Source organism: Phyllobates terribilis, unplaced genomic scaffold, assembly GCF_046119375.1.
Source record: "Phyllobates terribilis strain yellow unplaced genomic scaffold, ASM4611937v1 Scaffold_124__1_contigs__length_5142088, whole genome shotgun sequence".
NCBI classification, from domain to species: domain Eukaryota; kingdom Metazoa; phylum Chordata; class Amphibia; order Anura; family Dendrobatidae; genus Phyllobates; species Phyllobates terribilis.
The window spans coordinates 4,229,706-4,254,018 of record NW_027362884.1 but is presented as its reverse complement, the minus strand read 5'-3'; the positions used below and the strand labels follow the sequence as shown (position 1 = coordinate 4,254,018).

Here is a 24,313-nt window from a genome sequence, read left to right as displayed (position 1 = left end):
CAATGAGGAGAAGAAAAGCAAAGCCAAAGAGTCCATCCCAAAATCCGACAAACAAGCAAAATGAACAAAAAACATTGAATTCAATTCTTTCTGATTTTAGAAACTGCATTAAAGAAGGGGTGCACCGGTCCTGGAGATACTGCAATACCAGGTCAATGCGTGGAGTGGACAGAGCAAGCTCTTTTTCCATCTCCCTGTTCTAAAAATCCATTTAATATATGGTCCCCAGATAGGGGACGTATCAGATATTAAACTGATAAGAACAGATACTACACTTGATCTTAGCCAAAAGGCCGAGAAGCGATAACCAGAATTGGTTTCAAACTACGGAGCCACCCAAGGATCCTGAAAAGTCCATTTGTGGAGATGAGCTCCTGGACTCCCGTTAAGAAGACATGTTGTCAACCTCTAGATCCCTTACATGCCTGCACTTTTCGGCTTGCTGCTGCTGCAATCCACGCGTTTTAGATCTGCATAACTCCACCTCTTTAAACACAGCACCTTCACCCCCTGCTGTTCCCACCCGCCTCAACACCGTTGGAAGGGAGGAGAACCAATTAAGGCGGGGGGTGGGGTGGAACGAGCAGCTGTCTACCCTTAGCAGGAGGGCTCCTGATTACATACCTCTCCTGCTGCTGCTGCTGCTGGCTGTCCAGCAGCAGACTGAAGGTGGCTGCTGCTGTGCACAGGTATATAAAGGCTCAGAGCCTATTATGACACGCGCAGCCAGCGTTCCATTGCCACATTCCATCTACTGCAGGCAGGATACCTGGCTGGCTGAATGTCGCTGAGAAGCTCACAGAGACCGCCATAAGCAACAGTTTAACAGAATGCCACAGACTAATCAACCAAACTTTTTGGGTTGGGTTCTCTTTTATAGTCTGCAGGCATTAAATGAAAGAAGTCAGTGTTCCAGCAGAAGGAGACAACGTTTCAGAAAAGGCATTGTAGCAAACCAAAAAAGAAATTTTAAGCGCAGCAGAGTAACCAGCGCACATACCTGTTAGCTCAGGTGAGTTTAAAAGGCTGCTGTTGATAACAAGGGCATTTGCTAAATAGATGGTGTGTGTGCAACAATATACTGAAAGGTCAATTATATTGTGCAGCTTATCTCACCACCTGTAGTTATTTAGGTGAAAGCTCCAAAATGCTTGCCTAATATGTCTGTTTATCCAAAAGGAAGTAAAAAGGGAGAGCTAGAAAGATAGCATTGCATCACATTACATGGCAATGCAATGCACAGTTGCTGAAGTTGAACCAAAATGAGCTTGTAATCTGGCTTCTGCAACTTTGAACATGAAAAATCCAATGAGGAGAAGAAAAGCAAAGCCAAAGAGTCCATCCCAAAATCCGACAAACAAGCAAAATGAACAAAAAACATTGAATTCAATTCTTTCTGATTTTAGAAACTGCATTAAAGAAGGGGTGCACCGGTCCTGGAGATACTGCAATACCAGGTCAATGCGTGGAGTGGACAGAGCAAGCTCTTTTTCCATCTCCCTGTTCTAAAAATCCATTTAATATATGGTCCCCAGATAGGGGACGTATCAGATATTAAACTGATAAGAACAGATACTACAATTGATCTTAGCCAAAAGGCCGAGAAGCGATAACCAGAATTGGTTTCAAACTACGGAGCCACCCAAGGATCCTGAAAAGTCCATTTGTGGAGATGAGCTCCTGGACTCCCGTTAAGAAGACATGTTGTCAACCTCTAGATCCCTTACATGCCTGCACTTTTCGGCTTGCTGCTGCTGCAATCCACGCGTTTTAGATCTGCATAACTCCACCTCTTTAAACACAGCACCTTCACCCCCTGCTGTTCCCACCCGCCTCAACACCGTTGGAAGGGAGGAGAACCAATTAAGGCGGGGGGTGGGGTGGAACGAGCAGCTGTCTACCCTTAGCAGGAGGGCTCCTGATTACATACCTCTCCTGCTGCTGCTGCTGGCTGTCCAGCAGCAGACTGAAGGTGGCTGCTGCTGTGCACAGGTATATAAAGGCTCAGAGCCTATTATGACACGCGCAGCCAGCGTTCCATTGCCACATTCCATCTACTGCAGGCAGGATACCTGGCTGGCTGAATGTCGCTGAGAAGCTCACAGAGACCGCCATAAGCAACAGTTTAACAGAATGCCACAGACTAATCAACCAAACTTTTTGGGTTGGGTTCTCTTTTATAGTCTGCAGGCATTAAATGAAAGAAGTCAGTGTTCCAGCAGAAGGAGACAACATTTCAGAAAAGGCATTGTAGCAAACCAAAAAAGAAATTTTAAGCGCAGCAGAGTAACCAGCGCACATACCTGTTAGCTCAGGTGAGTTTAAAAGGCTGCTGTTGATAACAAGGGCATTTGCTAAATAGATGGTGTGTGTGCAACAATATACTGAAAGGTCAATTATATTGTGCAGCTTATCTCACCACCTGTAGTTATTTAGGTGAAAGCTCCAAAATGCTTGCCTAATATGTCTGTTTATCCAAAAGGAAGTAAAAAGGGAGAGCTAGAAAGATAGCATTGCATCACATTACATGGCAATGCAATGCACAGTTGCTGAAGTTGAACCAAAATGAGCTTGTAATCTGGCTTCTGCAACTTTGAACATGAAAAATCCAATGAGGAGAAGAAAAGCAAAGCCAAAGAGTCCATCCCAAAATCCGACAAACAAGCAAAATGAACAAAAAACATTGAATTCAATTCTTTCTGATTTTAGAAACTGCATTAAAGAAGGGGTGCACCGGTCCTGGAGATACTGCAATACCAGGTCAATGCGTGGAGTGGACAGAGCAAGCTCTTTTTCCATCTCCCTGTTCTAAAAATCCATTTAATATATGGTCCCCAGATAGGGGACGTATCAGATATTAAACTGATAAGAACAGATACTACACTTGATCTTAGCCAAAAGGCCGAGAAGCGATAACCAGAATTGGTTTCAAACTACGGAGCCACCCAAGGATCCTGAAAAGTCCATTTGTGGAGATGAGCTCCTGGACTCCCGTTAAGAAGACATGTTGTCAACCTCTAGATCCCTTACATGCCTGCACTTTTCGGCTTGCTGCTGCTGCAATCCACGCGTTTTAGATCTGCATAACTCCACCTCTTTAAACACAGCACCTTCACCCCCTGCTGTTCCCACCCGCCTCAACACCGTTGGAAGGGAGGAGAACCAATTAAGGCGGGGGGTGGGGTGGAACGAGCAGCTGTCTACCCTTAGCAGGAGGGCTCCTGATTACATACCTCTCCTGCTGCTGCTGCTGCTGGCTGTCCAGCAGCAGACTGAAGGTGGCTGCTGCTGTGCACAGGTATATAAAGGCTCAGAGCCTATTATGACACGCGCAGCCAGCGTTCCATTGCCACATTCCATCTACTGCAGGCAGGATACCTGGCTGGCTGAATGTCGCTGAGAAGCTCACAGAGACCGCCATAAGCAACAGTTTAACAGAATGCCACAGACTAATCAACCAAACTTTTTGGGTTGGGTTCTCTTTTATAGTCTGCAGGCATTAAATGAAAGAAGTCAGTGTTCCAGCAGAAGGAGACAACGTTTCAGAAAAGGCATTGTAGCAAACCAAAAAAGAAATTTTAAGCGCAGCAGAGTAACCAGCGCACATACCTGTTAGCTCAGGTGAGTTTAAAAGGCTGCTGTTGATAACAAGGGCATTTGCTAAATAGATGGTGTGTGTGCAACAATATACTGAAAGGTCAATTATATTGTGCAGCTTATCTCACCACCTGTAGTTATTTAGGTGAAAGCTCCAAAATGCTTGCCTAATATATCTGTTTATCCAAAAGGAAGTAAAAAGGGAGAGCTAGAAAGATAGCATTGCATCACATTACATGGCAATGCAATGCACAGTTGCTGAAGTTGAACCAAAATGAGCTTGTAATCTGGCTTCTGCAACTTTGAACATGAAAAATCCAATGAGGAGAAGAAAAGCAAAGCCAAAGAGTCCATCCCAAAATCCGACAAACAAGCAAAATGAACAAAAAACATTGAATTCAATTCTTTCTGATTTTAGAAACTGCATTAAAGAAGGGGTGCACCGGTCCTGGAGATACTGCAATACCAGGTCAATGCGTGGAGTGGACAGAGCAAGCTCTTTTTCCATCTCCCTGTTCTAAAAATCCATTTAATATATGGTTCCCAGATAGGGGACGTATCAGATATTAAACTGATAAGAACAGATACTACACTTGATCTTAGCCAAAAGGCCGAGAAGCGATAACCAGAATTGGTTTCAAACTACGGAGCCACCCAAGGATCCTGAAAAGTCCATTTGTGGAGATGAGCTCCTGGACTCCCGTTAAGAAGACATGTTGTCAACCTCTAGATCCCTTACATGCCTGCACTTTTCGGCTTGCTGCTGCTGCAATCCACGCGTTTTAGATCTGCATAACTCCACCTCTTTAAACACAGCACCTTCACCCCCTGCTGTTCCCACCCGCCTCAACACCGTTGGAAGGGAGGAGAACCAATTAAGGCGGGGGGTGGGGTGGAACGAGCAGCTGTCTACCCTTAGCAGGAGGGCTCCTGATTACATACCTCTCCTGCTGCTGCTGCTGGCTGTCCAGCAGCAGACTGAAGGTGGCTGCTGCTGTGCACAGGTATATAAAGGCTCAGAGCCTATTATGACACGCGCAGCCAGCGTTCCATTGCCACATTCCATCTACTGCAGGCAGGATACCTGGCTGGCTGAATGTCGCTGAGAAGCTCACAGAGACCGCCATAAGCAACAGTTTAACAGAATGCCACAGACTAATCAACCAAACTTTTTGGGTTGGGTTCTCTTTTATAGTCTGCAGGCATTAAATGAAAGAAGTCAGTGTTCCAGCAGAAGGAGACAACATTTCAGAAAAGGCATTGTAGCAAACCAAAAAAGAAATTTTAAGCGCAGCAGAGTAACCAGCGCACATACCTGTTAGCTCAGGTGAGTTTAAAAGGCTGCTGTTGATAACAAGGGCATTTGCTAAATAGATGGTGTGTGTGCAACAATATACTGAAAGGTCAATTATATTGTGCAGCTTATCTCACCACCTGTAGTTATTTAGGTGAAAGCTCCAAAATGCTTGCCTAATATGTCTGTTTATCCAAAAGGAAGTAAAAAGGGAGAGCTAGAAAGATAGCATTGCATCACATTACATGGCAATGCAATGCACAGTTGCTGAAGTTGAACCAAAATGAGCTTGTAATCTGGCTTCTGCAACTTTGAACATGAAAAATCCATTGAGGAGAAGAAAAGCAAAGCCAAAGAGTCCATCCCAAAATCCGACAAACAAGCAAAATGAACAAAAAACTTTGAATTCAATTCTTTCTGATTTTAGAAACTGCATTAAAGAAGGGGTGCACCGGTCCTGGAGATACTGCAATACCAGGTCAATGCGTGGAGTGGACAGAGCAAGCTCTTTTTCCATCTCCCTGTTCTAAAAATCCATTTAATATATGGTCCCCAGATAGGGGACGTATCAGATATTAAACTGATAAGAACAGATACTACACTTGATCTTAGCCAAAAGGCCGAGAAGCGATAACCAGAATTGGTTTCAAACTACGGAGCCACCCAAGGATCCTGAAAAGTCCATTTGTGGAGATGAGCTCCTGGACTCCCGTTAAGAAGACATGTTGTCAACCTCTAGATCCCTTACATGCCTGCACTTTTCGGCTTGCTGCTGCTGCAATCCACGCGTTTTAGATCTGCATAACTCCACCTCTTTAAACACAGCACCTTCACCCCCTGCTGTTCCCACCCGCCTCAACACCGTTGGAAGGGAGGAGAACCAATTAAGGCGGGGGGTGGGGTGGAACGAGCAGCTGTCTACCCTTAGCAGGAGGGCTCCTGATTACATACCTCTCCTGCTGCTGCTGCTGCTGGCTGTCCAGCAGCAGACTGAAGGTGGCTGCTGCTGTGCACAGGTATATAAAGGCTCAGAGCCTATTATGACACGCGCAGCCAGCGTTCCATTGCCACATTCCATCTACTGCAGGCAGGATACCTGGCTGGCTGAATGTCGCTGAGAAGCTCACAGAGACCGCCATAAGCAACAGTTTAACAGAATGCCACAGACTAATCAACCAAACTTTTTGGGTTGGGTTCTCTTTTATAGTCTGCAGGCATTAAATGAAAGAAGTCAGTGTTCCAGCAGAAGGAGACAACGTTTCAGAAAAGGCATTGAAAAAAAAGCAAACCAAAAAAGAAATTTTAAGCGCAGCAGAGTAACCAGCGCACATACCTGTTAGCTCAGGTGAGTTTAAAAGGCTGCTGTTGATAACAAGGGCATTTGCTAAATAGATGGTGTGTGTGCAACAATATACTGAAAGGTCAATTATATTGTGCAGCTTATCTCACCACCTGTAGTTATTTAGGTGAAAGCTTCAAAATGCTTGCCTAATATGTCTGTTTATCCAAAAGGAAGTAAAAAGGGAGAGCTAGAAAGATAGCATTGCATCACATTACATGGCAATGCAATGCACAGTTGCTGAAGTTGAACCAAAATGAGCTTGTAATCTGGCTTCTGCAACTTTGAACATGAAAAATCCAATGAGGAGAAGAAAAGCAAAGCCAAAGAGTCCATCCCAAAATCCGACAAACAAGCAAAATGAACAAAAAACATTGAATTCAATTCTTTCTGATTTTAGAAACTGCATTAAAGAAGGGGTGCACCGGTCCTGGAGATACTGCAATACCAGGTCAATGCGTGGAGTGGACAGAGCAAGCTCTTTTTCCATCTCCCTGTTCTAAAAATCCATTTAATATATGGTCCCCAGATAGGGGACGTATCAGATATTAAACTGATAAGAACAGATTTTTTTTTTTTTTTTTTTTTTAAACCATTCAGTTTAGTTTTTTAGCAAACAGTATGAATTTCTCCAAAATTTGCTACTTAAAACTTCTCATCATCATGGTTCTATTTATTTAGCAGTAGTATAAGACGAAATATAATCACAAGGGAACATCCTTTACGTAACACAAATGCAGAAACTTCAAGGAATCACAAAGAAAAAAATCACTGGTATTTGATAAGGTAATGCCACTTTTTAAATTTCCAAATCCCTTCGGCATCTGTGCCACCACCGCCTCTGCTGTCCAACTTATATATCAGGTATAGTCTTGAAAGAATAAGTCTAACACATTCATTCACTGATAAAGATTTCCTTTTGAAAAGTCCAAGGTTCCTTGCATCCCACAAACTCTCCATCACACAAGCCATTATCAACCATAAAATTCTATCTTTAGACCGACTACACGCACCAATTCCAAACATCGCCACACGCCAATCCACAAAATTCACGCCTGCTAAACCCTTACACAATCCACCTACACACTTCCACACACTGTACGCGTACTCACAATCCCACATAACATGCCTGACAGTCTCACAACCACCACATCCCACTCTCGGACACACATCTGTTCTTATCAACTCTCTTTTCTTCTGCACTTCTCTCACAGGTAAAATATTATGTAAAGTCATCCACACAACATCCTTCTGTTTGTTTGACATCCCATACGTATCTAACTTCTTCCATGCATCTGAAACCTCATTCCCTCTCAGCCCAACAATATTACACTCTACCTCATTTGCACTCATTCTTTTCACCACATTCTTGGTCATTCTAAAATCATTCATTCCCACACTCAACAAATCATGCTTTCTCACAAATTTCTCAATCACCTCATACCAAACAGGACACTTAAAGGCCACAGGCACACTCGCATCTCTCTTCCTCCAGCATAACCCATACAACATCCATCCAGCAGAATAATTAGCCATAAAAGCACCTTTATTGCCTTTACCCAGCAAAATAACCACAGTCTTAATATAATTAAGGCCTAAAAAAACTTCAATATTGGGAAAGGCCAGCCCACCATGCTGACAAGCCTTAAAAAGGCTCTCCCGCTTCAACTTCTCCATCTTACTACACCACAGGAATGTGAATACCAACTTCTCTATTCTCTTAATTTTCCTGTAAGGAGAAGGAAAAACAGTCGCCACATAAAGCAGGATAGGGAGAATCACTGCTTTGATAATTAACACCTTACCACGCAGAGTCAATTCTCTCATTCGCCAAAAATTCAATTTACGTTCAACCCGCATACCACACTCTTCCCAACTTTCATTCCCTTTTAAGTCATCATTAAATAATACGCCCAAAATCTTGATTGCACCCTCTTCACACTTTACACCATCCATACGAATACTACTATCTCCAAAACATTTAAAACTACATTTATTCCAATTTACCCTAAAACCAGACGCACCAACAAAAAAATCCAAAAGCAATTTAATTCTACTCAAAGAAGCCATACTTTCACTCACAACCACAACATCATCCATATAACCTAACACTTTCACATGCTTACCACCACTACCAGGCACCAACAAACCTCTCATCATTTTATCCCGTCTAATCAAACATAACAATGGTTCTATTACACATACAAATAAGACGGGGGACATAGGACACCCCTGCCTTACTCCTGACCTAATCTTCACTTTGTCACACAGCCACCCATTAACCAAGAACTCACTTGACACACAATCATACAATGATTTTACACAATTCACAAATTCTCTAGGAAACCCCATTCTTTCCAGTACTTTAAACAAAAACACATGCGAAACCCTGTCAAACGCCTTCTCAAAATCAATAGCTAAAGTCATACATTTCTGCTTTCTATCCTTGCAATCCCCAATCATATCTCTCAACAATAACAAGTTATCACTCATACTTCTTCCAGGCACTGCACATACTTGGTCCTCCTCCACAACACTACCAATCACTTCACGCATACGATTTGCCAGTAACTTACTGTAGACCTTATAATCCGAATTCAGCAGTGTTATTGGTCTCCAGTTTTCCAAACGTTTCCTCTCACCCTTTTTATACACAAGCACAACCACTCCTTCTTTCATTGATTCACACAACCTACCATTCACCCACATATACTTACATACCTCAGTCAAATCTGTTCCCAAAACTTCCCATGCTTTCACATACAACTCTACAGGTATACCATCTTTCCCAGGAGTCTTACTCTTTTTAGCACTCCACACCACATTCTTCACTTCATCCAGAACTACATCCTCACACAATAGATCACGCTCCTCAGAATCAAGTTTTTTCTCCACACCATTCAGAACATATGACACAAGCCCAGAGTCAATCCATTTCTCATCATACAACTTGCTATAAAACCTATTCACTTCTTTCAGCACATCCTCACCCATACAGTTGGTTCCACTTTCATTCACAACTTCATTCATATCAGTCTTCCTACCATTCATTTTTTTAAAAAAGAACCTCGTACACTTCTCATTTTTCTCCAGGTGCTCAATTTTAGTACGATATATAATTTCCTTTCCTTTCTCATCCAACACACGCTTCAATTCATTCTTAGCCTCAGTAAGTTGATCAGACATCTCCAAACCACTTGCAACACACTTTCTCAACCAGTCAATCCGTCTATTAAGGTCATTAAACCTATTCCTATATCTGGCAGCTTTTCTATAGCCCCACTTTTTGAAGAAAGTTTTAAATTGCACTTTCACCCAGTCCCACCAGTCAAGAACACACACAAAATCCTTCTTACGCATTCTCCATCTTTCATACTTTACATTAAACTCATTCATCACCTCATCATCCTCTAACAGCCTTGCATTCAACTTCCATACCCCACCGCCATACACTTGGTCACCATTCGCACAAAACACGCCTCTCAAACATTCATGGTCCGAAAAAGGTACCTTTTGTTGAGAAAAATCCAAACATACCATATTTTTAGAAAATAACATTAAATCAATTCTGGAATGAATCTCACCACGGTCAGCATGGTATGTCGGCGGTGGTGGCATGCCAAGAACAACAACTGCTGCATCTAAAAAGGAAAAATCACAAATTAAATGGGACAATTTCTTTCCTGTTATGTCACACTTTCCTTCTGTGACACAATTAACGTCCCCAACAAAAATAGTGGGAGATTTCCCTGGAAGAAAAAAACTTAATTTTTCAAGAAGAGCAAGCCGCTCTTCCTTCCCTGTAGGGCAATATAAATTAATAATTCTGACCCGCCACCCTCTATAACTCAAAAATGCAATTAAACATCGGCCCACCTCCACCACAATATAACTATCAATAGAGATTTCTTTATTCCCAACTAATATCCCCACCCCATCATTTTTATTATGATTAGACCCTGACCAGATATGCTGTCCGTAAGGCCAGTCTTTGTCACAAGGAGCATCCTGAATCCCACACTCCTGAAGGCAAAAAACATCAGCACCTAAATGTTTCAGGTAGTCCAGAACAGTTGTTCTTTTGATTTTAGATCTGATCTGCCTTACATTTAGGGACACTACATCCCAACCAGATTGGCAAGACATTAATTAATGAAAAGAAATACATGACTCAATGTTGATCACACCATACTCATCCATTATCATCAGACTGGGAAAGCACCCCAAAGGTGTTGATGCTCTCAGGGATGCCAAGGTAAGGAGCATCAGGGGAGAAGACATCCTGCGGGTAAATGCGGTCACTTGCAGGACTGTCGCACCCTCCGCTGGCAGGTGAGTACTCTCGTCTGGGTTTTTTATTGGCCAGTTCAGGAGTATCATCATCATCAAAAGACCTCCCAGAAGTAAAGTCTCCTTGGCCACCATCCCTGGCCACCTCTTCGTCTGTAGCACCCCAGGACAATGCAGGGGTTCGAGCTAGAGACACATCCATGTCACCCTCACCACATATTTCGGACTGATGAGGGAGGTCCACATCCAACTCGGAGATCTCCATACCTGGCCCAGCAGGGGCCGGAGGGTCCAACAGGTTCTGGGCCTCACCCACCAGATCTTCAACCTCAGGGGGCTCCGTCTCAGCATTGATCTCTGCAGTAGTCACCTGTGGGGTAACAGCAGGGACAGTAGGCTTACCTTTGGTCACTTCGGAGAAGGACCTAGGCTTGACTTTAGCCTTACAATCCCGAATCATATGTCCTTCCTCCCCGCAGGCATCACATACCACCGGGTTGGAACAATCCTTCGCCAGATGACCGTACTTGTTGCACTTTCTACAGTTTGGCAATTGCTTGCAGAAATCCTGGATATGCCCGAACATGTTGCATCTCCTGCAGAACAATGGCGCCTCGGGAAAAAACAGATATCCAGAGTCTCTTCCAATTGTAAAGTTCAGGGGAGGATAGTGAATACCTCCAGGACCATGAGGGTCTATCCCAAACCTCACAAAGTATTTATACTTCCCAGTCCACAGCCCTTCTCCATTTAAGATTTTATGGGAGAATTGCACAAAAATGCAGTGTCTTCTCAGGAATGCAGTGATATCATCCCGGGAGATAAAGGGGTTGTGCATGAATATTACCACCGGGATATCCCCCTTAGAGTAGAGTACAGTGAAGATAAGTCCATCCAGCTGAGGGTGCTCTGAAAGGACTTGAAGAGTTTTGAAAAGGTTTTGGCAAGCCGCCATAGAAGAAAGCACCAAGACGTACCTATGCTCCCTTCTGAACTCCTGCAAACAGATGATCTCCGACTTCTGGATCTTCAGGATTTCATAGAAAATGGCGTTGACCAGGTATGACAACGAGAAATGGTCCTTCTTCTCCTCAGAGACCTCGATACGGAAAGCATTCTTGACCCGGGGATCCCCGGTCCCAGCAAAACGAAGCTTGACACCCATGGTCGCTTCAGGAATCGCCTTCTCGTTTCCTCCTCACTCTCCCCCTATAGCAGCATCCAGCTTAAGCCACCGAAGTGGCGATGCTGGAAGGCCGAGGGCTAGTACACAAGGAACCTCTTGTCCAAACACTAGGTCTGAGCCAAAAGGCCGAGAAGCGATAACCAGAATTGGTTTCAAACTACGGAGCCACCCAAGGATCCTGAAAAGTCCATTTGTGGAGATGAGCTCCTGGACTCCCGTTAAGAAGACATGTTGTCAACCTCTAGATCCCTTACATGCCTGCACTTTTCGGCTTGCTGCTGCTGCAATCCACGCGTTTTAGATCTGCATAACTCCACCTCTTTAAACACAGCACCTTCACCCCCTGCTGTTCCCACCCGCCTCAACACCGTTGGAAGGGAGGAGAACCAATTAAGGCGGGGGGTGGGGTGGAACGAGCAGCTGTCTACCCTTAGCAGGAGGGCTCCTGATTACATACCTCTCCTGCTGCTGCTGCTGCTGGCTGTCCAGCAGCAGACTGAAGGTGGCTGCTGCTGTGCACAGGTATATAAAGGCTCAGAGCCTATTATGACACGCGCAGCCAGCGTTCCATTGCCACATTCCATCTACTGCAGGCAGGATACCTGGCTGGCTGAATGTCGCTGAGAAGCTCACAGAGACCGCCATAAGCAACAGTTTAACAGAATGCCACAGACTAATCAACCAAACTTTTTGGGTTGGGTTCTCTTTTATAGTCTGCAGGCATTAAATGAAAGAAGTCAGTGTTCCAGCAGAAGGAGACAACGTTTCAGAAAAGGCATTGTAGCAAACCAAAAAAGAAATTTTAAGCGCAGCAGAGTAACCAGCGCACATACCTGTTAGCTCAGGTGAGTTTAAAAGGCTGCTGTTGATAACAAGGGCATTTGCTAAATAGATGGTGTGTGTGCAACGATATACTGAAAGGTCAATTATATTGTGCAGCTTATCTCACCACCTGTAGTTATTTAGGTGAAAGCTCCAAAATGCTTGCCTAATATGTCTGTTTATCCAAAAGGAAGTAAAAAGGGAGAGCTAGAAAGATAGCATTGCATCACATTACATGGCAATGCAATGCACAGTTGCTGAAGTTGAACCAAAATGAGCTTGTAATCTGGCTTCTGCAACTTTGAACATGAAAAATCCAATGAGGAGAAGAAAAGCAAAGCCAAAGTGTCCATCCCAAAATCCGACAAACAAGCAAAATGAACAAAAAACATTGAATTCAATTCTTTCTGATTTTAGAAACTGCATTAAAGAAGGGGTGCACCGGTCCTGGAGATACTGCAATACCAGGTCAATGCGTGGAGTGGACAGAGCAAGCTCTTTTTCCATCTCCCTGTTCTAAAAATCCATTTAATATATGGTCCCCAGATAGGGGACGTATCAGATATTAAACTGATAAGAACAGATACTACACTTGATCTTAGCCAAAAGGCCGAGAAGCGATAACCAGAATTGGTTTCAAACTACGGAGCCACCCAAGGATCCTGAAAAGTCCATTTGTGGAGATGAGCTCCTGGACTCCCGTTAAGAAGACATGTTGTCAACCTCTAGATCCCTTACATGCCTGCACTTTTCGGCTTGCTGCTGCTGCAATCCACGCGTTTTAGATCTGCATAACTCCACCTCTTTAAACACAGCACCTTCACCCCCTGCTGTTCCCACCCGCCTCAACACCGTTGGAAGGGAGGAGAACCAATTAAGGCGGGGGGTGGGGTGGAACGAGCAGCTGTCTACCCTTAGCAGGAGGGCTCCTGATTACATACCTCTCCTGCTGCTGCTGCTGCTGGCTGTCCAGCAGCAGACTGAAGGTGGCTGCTGCTGTGCACAGGTATATAAAGGCTCAGAGCCTATTATGACACGCGCAGCCAGCGTTCCATTGCCACATTCCATCTACTGCAGGCAGGATACCTGGCTGGCTGAATGTCGCTGAGAAGCTCACAGAGACCGCCATAAGCAACAGTTTAACAGAATGCCACAGACTAATCAACCAAACTTTTTGGGTTGGGTTCTCTTTTATAGTCTGCAGGCATTAAATGAAAGAAGTCAGTGTTCCAGCAGAAGGAGACAACGTTTCAGAAAAGGCATTGAAAAAAAAGCAAACCAAAAAAGAAATTTTAAGCGCAGCAGAGTAACCAGCGCACATACCTGTTAGCTCAGGTGAGTTTAAAAGGCTGCTGTTGATAACAAGGGCATTTGCTAAATAGATGGTGTGTGTGCAACAATATACTGAAAGGTCAATTATATTGTGCAGCTTATCTCACCACCTGTAGTTATTTAGGTGAAAGCTCCAAAATGCTTGCCTAATATGTCTGTTTATCCAAAAGGAAGTAAAAAGGGAGAGCTAGAAAGATAGCATTGCATCACATTACATGGCAATGCAATGCACAGTTGCTGAAGTTGAACCAAAATGAGCTTGTAATCTGGCTTCTGCAACTTTGAACATGAAAAATCCAATGAGGAGAAGAAAAGCAAAGCCAAAGAGTCCATCCCAAAATCCGACAAACAAGCAAAATGAACAAAAAACATTGAATTCAATTCTTTCTGATTTTAGAAACTGCATTAAAGAAGGGGTGCACCGGTCCTGGAGATACTGCAATACCAGGTCAATGCGTGGAGTGGACAGAGCAAGCTCTTTTTCCATCTCCCTGTTCTAAAAATCCATTTAATATATGGTCCCCAGATAGGGGACGTATCAGATATTAAACTGATAAGAACAGATACTACACTTGATCTTAGCCAAAAGGCCGAGAAGCGATAACCAGAATTGGTTTCAAACTACGGAGCCACCCAAGGATCCTGAAAAGTCCATTTGTGGAGATGAGCTTCTGGACTCCCGTTAAGAAGACATGTTGTCAACCTCTAGATCCCTTACATGCCTGCACTTTTCGGCTTGCTGCTGCTGCAATCCACGCGTTTTAGATCTGCATAACTCCACCTCTTTAAACACAGCACCTTCACCCCCTGCTGTTCCCACCCGCCTCAACACCGTTGGAAGGGAGGAGAACCAATTAAGGCGGGGGGTGGGGTGGAACGAGCAGCTGTCTACCCTTAGCAGGAGGGCTCCTGATTACATACCTCTCCTGCTGCTGCTGCTGCTGGCTGTCCAGCAGCAGACTGAAGGTGGCTGCTGCTGTGCACAGGTATATAAAGGCTCAGAGCCTATTATGACACGCGCAGCCAGCGTTCCATTGCCACATTCCATCTACTGCAGGCAGGATACCTGGCTGGCTGAATGTCGCTGAGAAGCTCACAGAGACCTCCATAAGCAACAGTTTAACAGAATGCCACAGACTAATCAACCAAACTTTTTGGGTTGGGTTCTCTTTTATAGTCTGCAGGTATTAAATGAAAGAAGTCAGTGTTCCAGCAGAAGGAGACAACGTTTCAGAAAAGGCATTGTAGCAAACCAAAAAAGAAATTTTAAGCGCAGCAGAGTAACCAGCGCACATACCTGTTAGCTCAGGTGAGTTTAAAAGGCTGCTGTTGATAACAAGGGCATTTGCTAAATAGATGGTGTGTGTGCAACAATATACTGAAAGGTCAATTATATTGTGCAGCTTATCTCACCACCTGTAGTTATTTAGGTGAAAGCTCCAAAATGCTTGCCTAATATGTCTGTTTATCCAACAGGAAGTAAAAAGGGAGAGCTAGAAAGATAGCATTGCATCACATTACATGGCAATGCAATGCACAGTTGCTGAAGTTGAACCAAAATGAGCTTGTAATCTGGCTTCTGCAACTTTGAACATGAAAAATCCAATGAGGAGAAGAAAAGCAAAGCCAAAGAGTCCATCCCAAAATCCGACAAACAAGCAAAATGAACAAAAAACATTGAATTCAATTCTTTCTGATTTTAGAAACTGCATTAAAGAAGGGGTGCACCGGTCCTGGAGATACTGCAATACCAGGTCAATGCGTGGAGTGGACAGAGCAAGCTCTTTTTCCATCTCCCTGTTCTAAAAATCCATTTAATATATGGTCCCCAGATAGGGGACGTATCAGATATTAAACTGATAAGAACAGATACTACACTTGATCTTAGCCAAAAGGCCGAGAAGCGATAACCAGAATTGGTTTCAAACTATGGAGCCACCCAAGGATCCTGAAAAGTCCATTTGTGGAGATGAGCTCCTGGACTCCCGTTAAGAAGACATGTTGTCAACCTCTAGATCCCTTACATGCCTGCACTTTTCGGCTTGCTGCTGCTGCAATCCACGCGTTTTAGATCTGCATAACTCCACCTCTTTAAACACAGCACCTTCACCCCCTGCTGTTCCCACCCGCCTCAACACCGTTGGAAGGGAGGAGAACCAATTAAGGCGGGGGGTGGGGTGGAACGAGCAGCTGTCTACCCTTAGCAGGAGGGCTCCTGATTACATACCTCTCCTGCTGCTGCTGCTGCTGGCTGTCCAGCAGCAGACTGAAGGTGGCTGCTGCTGTGCACAGGTATATAAAGGCTCAGAGCCTATTATGACACGCGCAGCCAGCGTTCCATTGCCACATTCCATCTACTGCAGGCAGGATACCTGGCTGGCTGAATGTCGCTGAGAAGCTCACAGAGACCGCCTTAAGCAACAGTTTAACAGAATGCCACAGACTAATCAACCAAACTTTTTGGGTTGGGTTCTCTTTTATAGTCTGCAGGCATTAAATGAAAGAAGTCAGTGTTCCAGCAGAAGGAGACAACGTTTCAGAAAAGGCATTGTAGCAAACCAAAAAAGAAATTTTAAGCGCAGCAGAGTAACCAGCGCACATACCTGTTAGCTCAGGTGAGTTTAAAAGGCTGCTGTTGATAACAAGGGCATTTGCTAAATAGATGGTGTGTGTGCAACAATATACTGAAAGGTCAATTATATTGTGCAGCTTATCTCACCACCTGTAGTTATTTAGGTGAAAGCTCCAAAATGCTTGCCTAATATGTCTGTTTATCCAAAAGGAAGTAAAAAGGGAGAGCTAGAAAGATAGCATTGCATCACATTACATGGCAATGCAATGCACAGTTGCTGAAGTTGAACCAAAATGAGCTTGTAATCTGGCTTCTGCAACTTTGAACATGAAAAATCCATTGAGGAGAAGAAAAGCAAAGCCAAAGAGTCCATCCCAAAATCCGACAAACAAGCAAAATGAACAAAAAACATTGAATTCAATTCTTTCTGATTTTAGAAACTGCATTAAAGAAGGGGTGCACCGGTCCTGGAGATACTGCAATACCAGGTCAATGCGTGGAGTGGACAGAGCAAGCTCTTTTTCCATCTCCCTGTTCTAAAAATCCATTTAATATATGGTCCCCAGATAGGGGACGTATCAGATATTAAACTGATAAGAACAGATACTACACTTGATCTTAGCCAAAAGGCCAAGAAGCGATAACCAGAATTGGTTTCAAACTACGGAGCCACCCAAGGATCCTGAAAAGTCCATTTGTGGAGATGAGCTCCTGGACTCCCGTTAAGAAGACATGTTGTCAACCTCTAGATCCCTTACATGCCTGCACTTTTCGGCTTGCTGCTGCTGCAATCCACGCGTTTTAGATCTGCATAACTCCACCTCTTTAAACACAGCACCTTCACCCCCTGCTGTTCCCACCCGCCTCAACACCGTTGGAAGGGAGGAGAACCAATTAAGGCGGGGGGTGGGGTGGAACGAGCAGCTGTCTACCCTTAGCAGGAGGGCTCCTGATTACATACCTCTCCTGCTGCTGCTGCTGCTGGCTGTCCAGCAGCAGACTGAAGGTGGCTGCTGCTGTGCACAGGTATATAAAGGCTCAGAGCCTATTATGACACGCGCAGCCAGCGTTCCATTGCCACATTCCATCTACTGCAGGCAGGATACCTGGCTGGCTGAATGTCGCTGAGAAGCTCACAGAGACCGCCATAAGCAACAGTTTAACAGAATGCCACAGACTAATCAACCAAACTTTTTGGGTTGGGTTCTCTTTTATAGTCTGCAGGCATTAAATGAAAGAAGTCAGTGTTCCAGCAGAAGGAGACAACGTTTCAGAAAAGGCATTGAAAAAAAAGCAAACCAAAAAAGAAATTTTAAGCGCAGCAGAGTAACCAGCGCACATACCTGTTAGCTCAGGTGAGTTTAAAAGGCTGCTGTTGATAACAAGGGCATTTGCTAAATAGATGGTGTGTGTGCAACAATATACTGAAAGGTCAATTATATTGTGCAGCTTATCTCACCACCTGTAGTTATTTAGGTGAAAGCTCCAAAATGCTTGCCTAATATGTCTGTTTATCCAAAAGGAAGTAAAAAGGGAGAGCTAGAAAGATAGCATTGCATCACATTACATGGCAATGCAATGCACAGTTGCTGAAGTTGAACCAAAATGAGCTTGTAATCTGGCTTCTGCAACTTTGAACATGAAAAATCCAATGAGGAGAAGAAAAGCAAAGCCAAAGAGTCCATCCCAAAATCCGACAAACAAGCAAAATGAACAAAAAACATTGAATTCAATTCTTTCTGATTTTAGAAACTGCATTAAAGAAGGGGTGCACCGGTCCTGGAGATACTGCAATACCAGGTCAATGCGTGGAGTGGACAGAGCAAGCTCTTTTTCCATCTCCCTGTTCTAAAAATCCATTTAATATATGGTCCCCAGATAGGGGACGTATCAGATATTAAACTGATAAGAACAGATACTACACTTGATCTTAGCCAAAAGGCCAAGAAGCGATAACCAGAATTGGTTTCAAACTACGGAGCCACCCAAGGATCCTGAAAAGTCCATTTGTGGAGATGAGCTCCTGGACTCCCGTTAAGAAGACATGTTGTCAACCTCTAGATCCCTTACATGCCTGCACTTTTCGGCTTGCTGCTGCTGCAATCCACGCGTTTTAGATCTGCATAACTCCACCTCTTTAAACACAGCACCTTCACCCCCTGCTGTTCCCACCCGCCTCAACACCGTTGGAAGGGAGGAGAACCAATTAAAGCGGGGGGTGGGGTGGAACGAGCAGCTGTCTACCCTTAGCAGGAGGGCTCCTGATTACATACCTCTCCTGCTGCTGCTGCTGCTGGCTGTCCAGCAGCAGACTGAAGGTGGCTGCTGCTGTGCACAGGTATATAAAGGCTCAGAGCCTATTATGACACGCGCAGCCAGCGTTCCATTGCCACATTCCATCTACTGCAGGCAGGATACCTGGCTGGCTGAATGTCGCTGAGAAGCTCACAGAGACCGCCATAAGCAACAGTTTAACAGAATGCCACAGACTAATCAACCAAACTTTTTGGGTTGGGTTCTCTTTTATAGTCTGCAGGCATTAAATGAAAGAAGTCAGTGTTCCAGCAGAAGGAGACAACGTTTCAGAAAAGGCATTGAAAAAAAAGCAAACCAAAAAAGAAATTTTAAGCGCAGCAGAGTAACCAGCGCACATACCTGTTAGCTCAGGTGAGTTTAAAAGGCTGCTGTTGATAACAAGGGCATTTGCTAAATAGATGGTGTGTGTGCAACAATATACTGAAAGGTCAATTATATTGTGCAGCTTATCTCACCACCTGTAGTTATTTAGGTGAAAGCTCCAAAATGCTTGCCTAATATGTCTGTTTATCCAAAAGGAAGTAAAAAGGGAGAGCTAGAAAGATAGCATTGCATCACATTACATGGCAATGCAATGCACAGTTGCTGAAGTTGAACCAAAATGAGCTTGTAATCTGGCTTCTGCAACTTTGAACATGAAAAATCCAATGAGGAGAAGAAAAGCAAAGCCAAAGAGTCCATCCCAAAATCCGACAAACAAGCAAAATGAACAAAAAACATTGAATTCAATTCTTTCTGATTTTAGAAACTGCATTAAAGAAGGGGTGCACCGGTCCTGGAGATACTGCAATACCAGGTCAATGCGTGGAGTGGACAGAGCAAGCTCTTTTTCCATCTCCCTGTTCTAAAAATCCATTTAATATATGGTCCCCAGATAGGGGACGTATCAGATATTAAACTGATAAGAACAGATTTTTTTTTGATTGAATATATCTTTTATTAGCACAAAAAATAAGTTAACAGACAGTGTACAGTGCCGCAGCCCAGTACTCACAGAATTCTACATCATATTTACATAGTATGAGGATACGACGCACTAACTAGACACATCACACCCCTATGCTACACAAAACACTCAATCTGAAAGAAAAAGCATGTCAATCAATACAGTACGACGAACCGTGATAAGGGATGGGGATTGGGAAAAAGGGGATGGGGAGGGGAAAATCACAGGCCCGAAGCTTTATTGAAAGACAAGACACATAAGGGGAGAGGGGGAGGAGGGGTTTAGTCCTCATCCTCGTCCTCCGGACCGTCCATGATGGAATAGTCTCTGAGCAGGCTGTGGATCAGCCTGCGGCAGTCCTGGATGGACATCCTCTCCCTCCTCAAGATGAGCCGGTTCCTGGCGACCCAAACGGCATCCTTGAAGCAGTTCATAAGGCGCCAAGCCTCCTGGATGGCTCCGACGGTATGAACCCCAGGGAAGAGTCCGTAAAGCACAGAATGGTGCGATAGGCTCGCCCTGGGGACAGAGTTCCTCAGGTCGTCCTCAAGTGCAGTCAATAGGCGCTGTGCAAATCCGCAGTCCCAAAAAGTGTGCAAAGATGTTTCCTCCACGAAGGGGCACCTTGGGCAGTACCGGGTCTTGCACAGGTTCCGGGCATGCATGAATGACCGGACGGGCAGTCCGCCCTGAATCGCCATCCACGACAAGTCCTTGTGCCCGTTGGTCAGCCTGTCAGACGACACATTTGTCCACACAGTCTCCAGCGTGTCCTGGTGAAGTCCTGTGATGTTCTCCACGTCATCCTTGGCTCTGATTAGCTTGTGGATAGTTTTGGGCTTCCACAAGTCGGGCTTGAGTCCCTCCAGTTGATGCTCCCCCACAAATCGAACGACGTCTCCGTAGAACCATGGCGTCGTCCAGTTGTAGGGGAAGGAGCTGTCCCACTTGTCCCAGCCGAGTCGCCTCCAAAGAGGAAGCAGGAAGAAGCGAGACATGGACCTGCCCGCGGAGCCATTCTTGACTTGCAAAGTCCGGCGGACACAATCACACACAAAAGAGGATCGCAGGAGGGTGGGGATATCTGGAACGCCCTTCCCACCCTTGCGAGGCTCCTTGTACATGACGGCCCGCCTGACTCTGTCCATCTTGGATCCCCAGACAAAGTGAAACACTGTCCTGGTAATGGCCCTGCACACAGTGACGTGTGGGGGCCAGGCCTGCGCCGTGTACTGCAAGACGGGCAGGACCTCATTACGCAGGATGAGTGCCTTACCCTCACAAGTGAGGTGTCTGAGGCTCCAGAGTCCGATCCGTTGCTTCACCTTGGCCAAGCGTTCTTGCCAGGACTTGAGGGCCGCTCCTTCCTTCCCGAACCAGACTCCCAGCACCTTGAGGAAATCCGGTTGAATGTTGAAGGGGAAGGGGGCGGAGGAGGCCGGCTGCCAATCCCCGAAGAGCATGGCTTCCGACTTCCTGCAGTTGACTTTGGCCCCTGAAGCCCGGCCGAACCTCTCACACGTCTGGACGAGGGCGTCGACTGAACCACGATCAGCGCAGAAGACGGTGACGTCGTCCATGTAGAGCGAGCACTTGACCTCGTGTCGTCCCGGACCCGGTGCGGTGATCCCTCTGATCTCTCCATTCTGCCGGATAGCCTCTGCGAAGAGTTCTATAACACAAACAAAAAGAAGAGGTGATAGAGGGCAGCCTTGTCTGACCCCAGAGAGGACAGGGAAGGGGTCAGTCTTCCAGCCGTTCACCAACACCGAGCTGTGGATATCAAAATACATCAGACGGACATACGAACAAAACATGTTACCCAAACCTAACTGGTGCAGAGCTCGGCCCATGAACTCGTGGGAAACCCGGTCGAAGGCCTTCTCCTGATCCAAGGAGACCAGGGCCGCGTGTGCGCGGCGGACCTTGATGTACTCGACCGTGTCCCGCACGAGAGCGAGGCTGTCTGCGATGCGACGTCCAGGGATGCCGCAGGTCTGGTCCGGGTGGATGATCCGTCCGATGACCGTCTTAAGTCGTGTCGCCATCGTCTTGGCCAGGATCTTGTAGTCCACGTTGAGCAGAGTGATGGGACGCCAATTCCTCAGGTCGCACCTCTCTCCCTTCCGCTTGTACAGGATCGTGACCATTCCTTCCCTCAAAGATGGAGGCATTCTACCCTCCACCACCATCTCCTCGTACAGGTCCAACAGGTCCGGACAGATGAGGTCTCCCAGCGCTACATAGAGCTCCGCTGGAAGACCATCACTGCCCGGGGTCCTGCCGGTCCTAAAGGATTTAGCGGCAGAGAGCAATTCGCCCACCATCAGAGGTTTGTCCAAGGCTGCCGTGCCTGCAGGATCAAGATGGTTAGTGATACCTGACAGGAACTTATCAGCAGCGTCGGGGTCGGTAGTCTTGTGGGAGTAGAGTTCGCTGTAGAAGTCGCTGACGACCCTCATCACGTCCTCCTTCCCACGTCGCATGTTTACGCTCTCGTCTCGCAGCTCGTTCAGGGGCGTGTGACCGGCATGAAGTTTCCTGAAAAAGAATGAGTTACATTTCTCACCCTTCTCCAGATTCTCCACTTTGGAACGGAAGATGATTCGCTTGGACTCCTCCTCAAAGTGCCTTTTCAGGCTCTTCTTGGTCTCCTCCAGCTCCTCCCTCACGTCCCAGCCGCAGTGAAGAAGGTCCTGCAGCGACCGCAGCTCGCGCTGCAGCCCTCTGAAGTCCCTCCTCTTCTCACACGCCTGTTGTCGACCCTTGGCCTGAAAGAAACAGCGAAACTCAAGTTTAACATATTCCCACCAATCAGAGACTGTTTGGAAGCTACCCTTGTAGGACTGCCACATTGCGTAGGCTGCTCTCAGCTCCTCCACGACTTCATCCTGAGCCAGCAGAGCACAATTCAGCTTCCAGGAGGCGGGGCCGGACGGAAAACCGTCGCCGAGGACACCTTGTAAGTGAATGGCTCTGTGGTCGGAGAAGAAGCAGGAGACCATCGAGTGCCTACTCTGCCTGACTGCCCGAGAGGTGAACACAAAGTCAATCCTGGAGCGGAGTGAGCCATCGGGTCGGCTCCACGAATAGTTCGTGGAGCCTCTCCCCATGGAGCCCACCACGTCCTGAAGAGAGGCCTCGGTTACCATCTCGATGAGCAGCTTGGACGTGATGTCCAACTTGGCAGATGTGCCAGAACTACGACCGTCCTCCTCGATGGGGCAGTTGAAATCCCCGGCCATCACTAAGGTCCTGGTGGTGGCAAGCTGAAGCCGCAGGGTCTGGAAAAGCTCCAAACGCTCATTCTTCAGTGGGGACGCATACACGTTGATGAACCTGACAGGTTCTCCCGCCCAGTTGCCATCTACAACAAGAGCCCTGCCGCAGATGAGCTCCTGGACGGACTCAAGCGTGAATGCGCCCCCCCTGATCAGAATTGCGACCCCCGCAGACTTGCAGTCACCCCCACCGGACCAGTAGGATGGACCGTGGGACCACTCCCTGGCCAGATGTTTGAAGGACCTAGAGGAGGGAAGGGAACATTCCTGCAACATATAAACATCACACAACTGGGAAGTAAGGAAGGCATAAATAGTCTGACGTCTGAACTTGTCCTTGATGCTCCTGACATTAATGGAAAATAAGTTAATATTAGCCATCATGTAGGGAAAAAAGAAAAAGTTAGCGCAGGCAATACACCTTAGTTACCACTCCGGTCGGGTGGTCCCTCGTCGGTGTTGACTGCTGGTGACGGGATCACCAGCAGGCCCTCTTCCTCCATCTGGTCAAGCAGTGCGGCCTCGATCTCGGCGACCACCAGTTCCTCCTCTTCTGGCTCGGCCACCAGGGTCTCAACCATGTGCTCCATCTCTTCTGGCTCAGGGAGGGTATCCTCCTTTTCGCCTACGAAATCCAGAATCTTCTTTTTGGAGGATTCAGTAGCAGGGCTGTCCTCCACCTTCCTCTTTCCCCGGGTTGGAACTGGGGAGACAAGAAGGGGAAAATCCTCCTCGGAATAGATAGCGGCGGGTGGAGGAAAGGTTAATTCCACCGCTACCATGGTCTGGGGAGGGAGAGTGGCTGCCGGGGCAGGGGAAAGGACACCTGCTGAGGAGTAGGGGAAGGAGGAAGAGGAAGTGGAATCCTCAGCAGGGGTGGCCGGGGTGGGGGGGGATTGGACGGGGGTGGCAGGGGGAGGGATCGAGAGAGGGGTGACAGAACTCTTACCCTCCTTTGACTTTTTCTTATGCTTCGGAGCTGCTGGGACCGTCGCTGGGGCTTTGGCCACCGACTCCTTGACCGCTTTGGCCTTGGTCGTCTCGGCCTTGGCCGCTGGGGCCTTGGTCGTCGCGTCCTTGACCTTCACAGGCCTGGTCGTCGGGGCCTTGTCCTCCGTAGCTGGGGTCGTCGCAACCACCGATGCCCAGGATCTCTCACGCCTGGGGCAATCCTTGTACAGATGAGCCGCCAGCCCACACAGGTTGCAGGACGTCTTCTTCGGGCAGTCCTTCGAGCTGTGTCCCGTCACTCGACAAATCCTGCAGGCATCCTCCTTGCAGTCCTTCATCTCGTGGCCGTTCTTGCCGCATCTCCTGCAGTTCCGCGGCATGTCCGGG

At 46.4% G+C, this 24,313-nt stretch overlaps 11 non-coding genes and 1 pseudogene across 11 annotated transcripts; all 12 read right to left on the bottom strand.

The window, feature by feature from the left end:
* Positions 1-114: 114 nt before the first annotated feature.
* LOC141203705 (U2 spliceosomal RNA) lies at positions 115-305 on the bottom strand. The gene has a single exon (XR_012274734.1). It is a non-coding gene; the product is annotated as a U2 spliceosomal RNA (small nuclear RNA).
* Positions 306-1,420: 1,115 nt separating this feature from the next.
* On the bottom strand, positions 1,421-1,611 carry LOC141203836 (U2 spliceosomal RNA). The gene has a single exon (XR_012274860.1). It is a non-coding gene; the product is annotated as a U2 spliceosomal RNA (small nuclear RNA).
* Positions 1,612-2,723: 1,112 nt separating this feature from the next.
* LOC141203704 (U2 spliceosomal RNA) lies at positions 2,724-2,914 on the bottom strand. The gene has a single exon (XR_012274733.1). It is a non-coding gene; the product is annotated as a U2 spliceosomal RNA (small nuclear RNA).
* A 1,115-nt stretch (positions 2,915-4,029) lies between these two features.
* On the bottom strand, positions 4,030-4,220 carry LOC141203839 (U2 spliceosomal RNA). Its single transcript, XR_012274863.1, has one exon. It is a non-coding gene; the product is annotated as a U2 spliceosomal RNA (small nuclear RNA).
* Positions 4,221-5,332: 1,112 nt separating this feature from the next.
* LOC141203703 (U2 spliceosomal RNA) lies at positions 5,333-5,523 on the bottom strand. The gene has a single exon (XR_012274732.1). It is a non-coding gene; the product is annotated as a U2 spliceosomal RNA (small nuclear RNA).
* A 1,121-nt stretch (positions 5,524-6,644) lies between these two features.
* Positions 6,645-6,853, bottom strand: LOC141203258 (U2 spliceosomal RNA; annotated as a pseudogene).
* A 6,106-nt stretch (positions 6,854-12,959) lies between these two features.
* LOC141203701 (U2 spliceosomal RNA) lies at positions 12,960-13,150 on the bottom strand. Its single transcript, XR_012274730.1, has one exon. It is a non-coding gene; the product is annotated as a U2 spliceosomal RNA (small nuclear RNA).
* Positions 13,151-14,271: 1,121 nt separating this feature from the next.
* LOC141203700 (U2 spliceosomal RNA) lies at positions 14,272-14,462 on the bottom strand. The gene has a single exon (XR_012274729.1). It is a non-coding gene; the product is annotated as a U2 spliceosomal RNA (small nuclear RNA).
* Positions 14,463-15,577: 1,115 nt separating this feature from the next.
* On the bottom strand, positions 15,578-15,768 carry LOC141203699 (U2 spliceosomal RNA). The gene has a single exon (XR_012274728.1). It is a non-coding gene; the product is annotated as a U2 spliceosomal RNA (small nuclear RNA).
* Positions 15,769-16,883: 1,115 nt separating this feature from the next.
* LOC141203747 (U2 spliceosomal RNA) lies at positions 16,884-17,074 on the bottom strand. The gene has a single exon (XR_012274774.1). It is a non-coding gene; the product is annotated as a U2 spliceosomal RNA (small nuclear RNA).
* A 1,121-nt stretch (positions 17,075-18,195) lies between these two features.
* On the bottom strand, positions 18,196-18,386 carry LOC141203746 (U2 spliceosomal RNA). The gene has a single exon (XR_012274773.1). It is a non-coding gene; the product is annotated as a U2 spliceosomal RNA (small nuclear RNA).
* Positions 18,387-19,507: 1,121 nt separating this feature from the next.
* LOC141203191 (U2 spliceosomal RNA) lies at positions 19,508-19,703 on the bottom strand. Its single transcript, XR_012274325.1, has one exon. It is a non-coding gene; the product is annotated as a U2 spliceosomal RNA (small nuclear RNA).
* Positions 19,704-24,313: the final 4,610 nt, after the last annotated feature.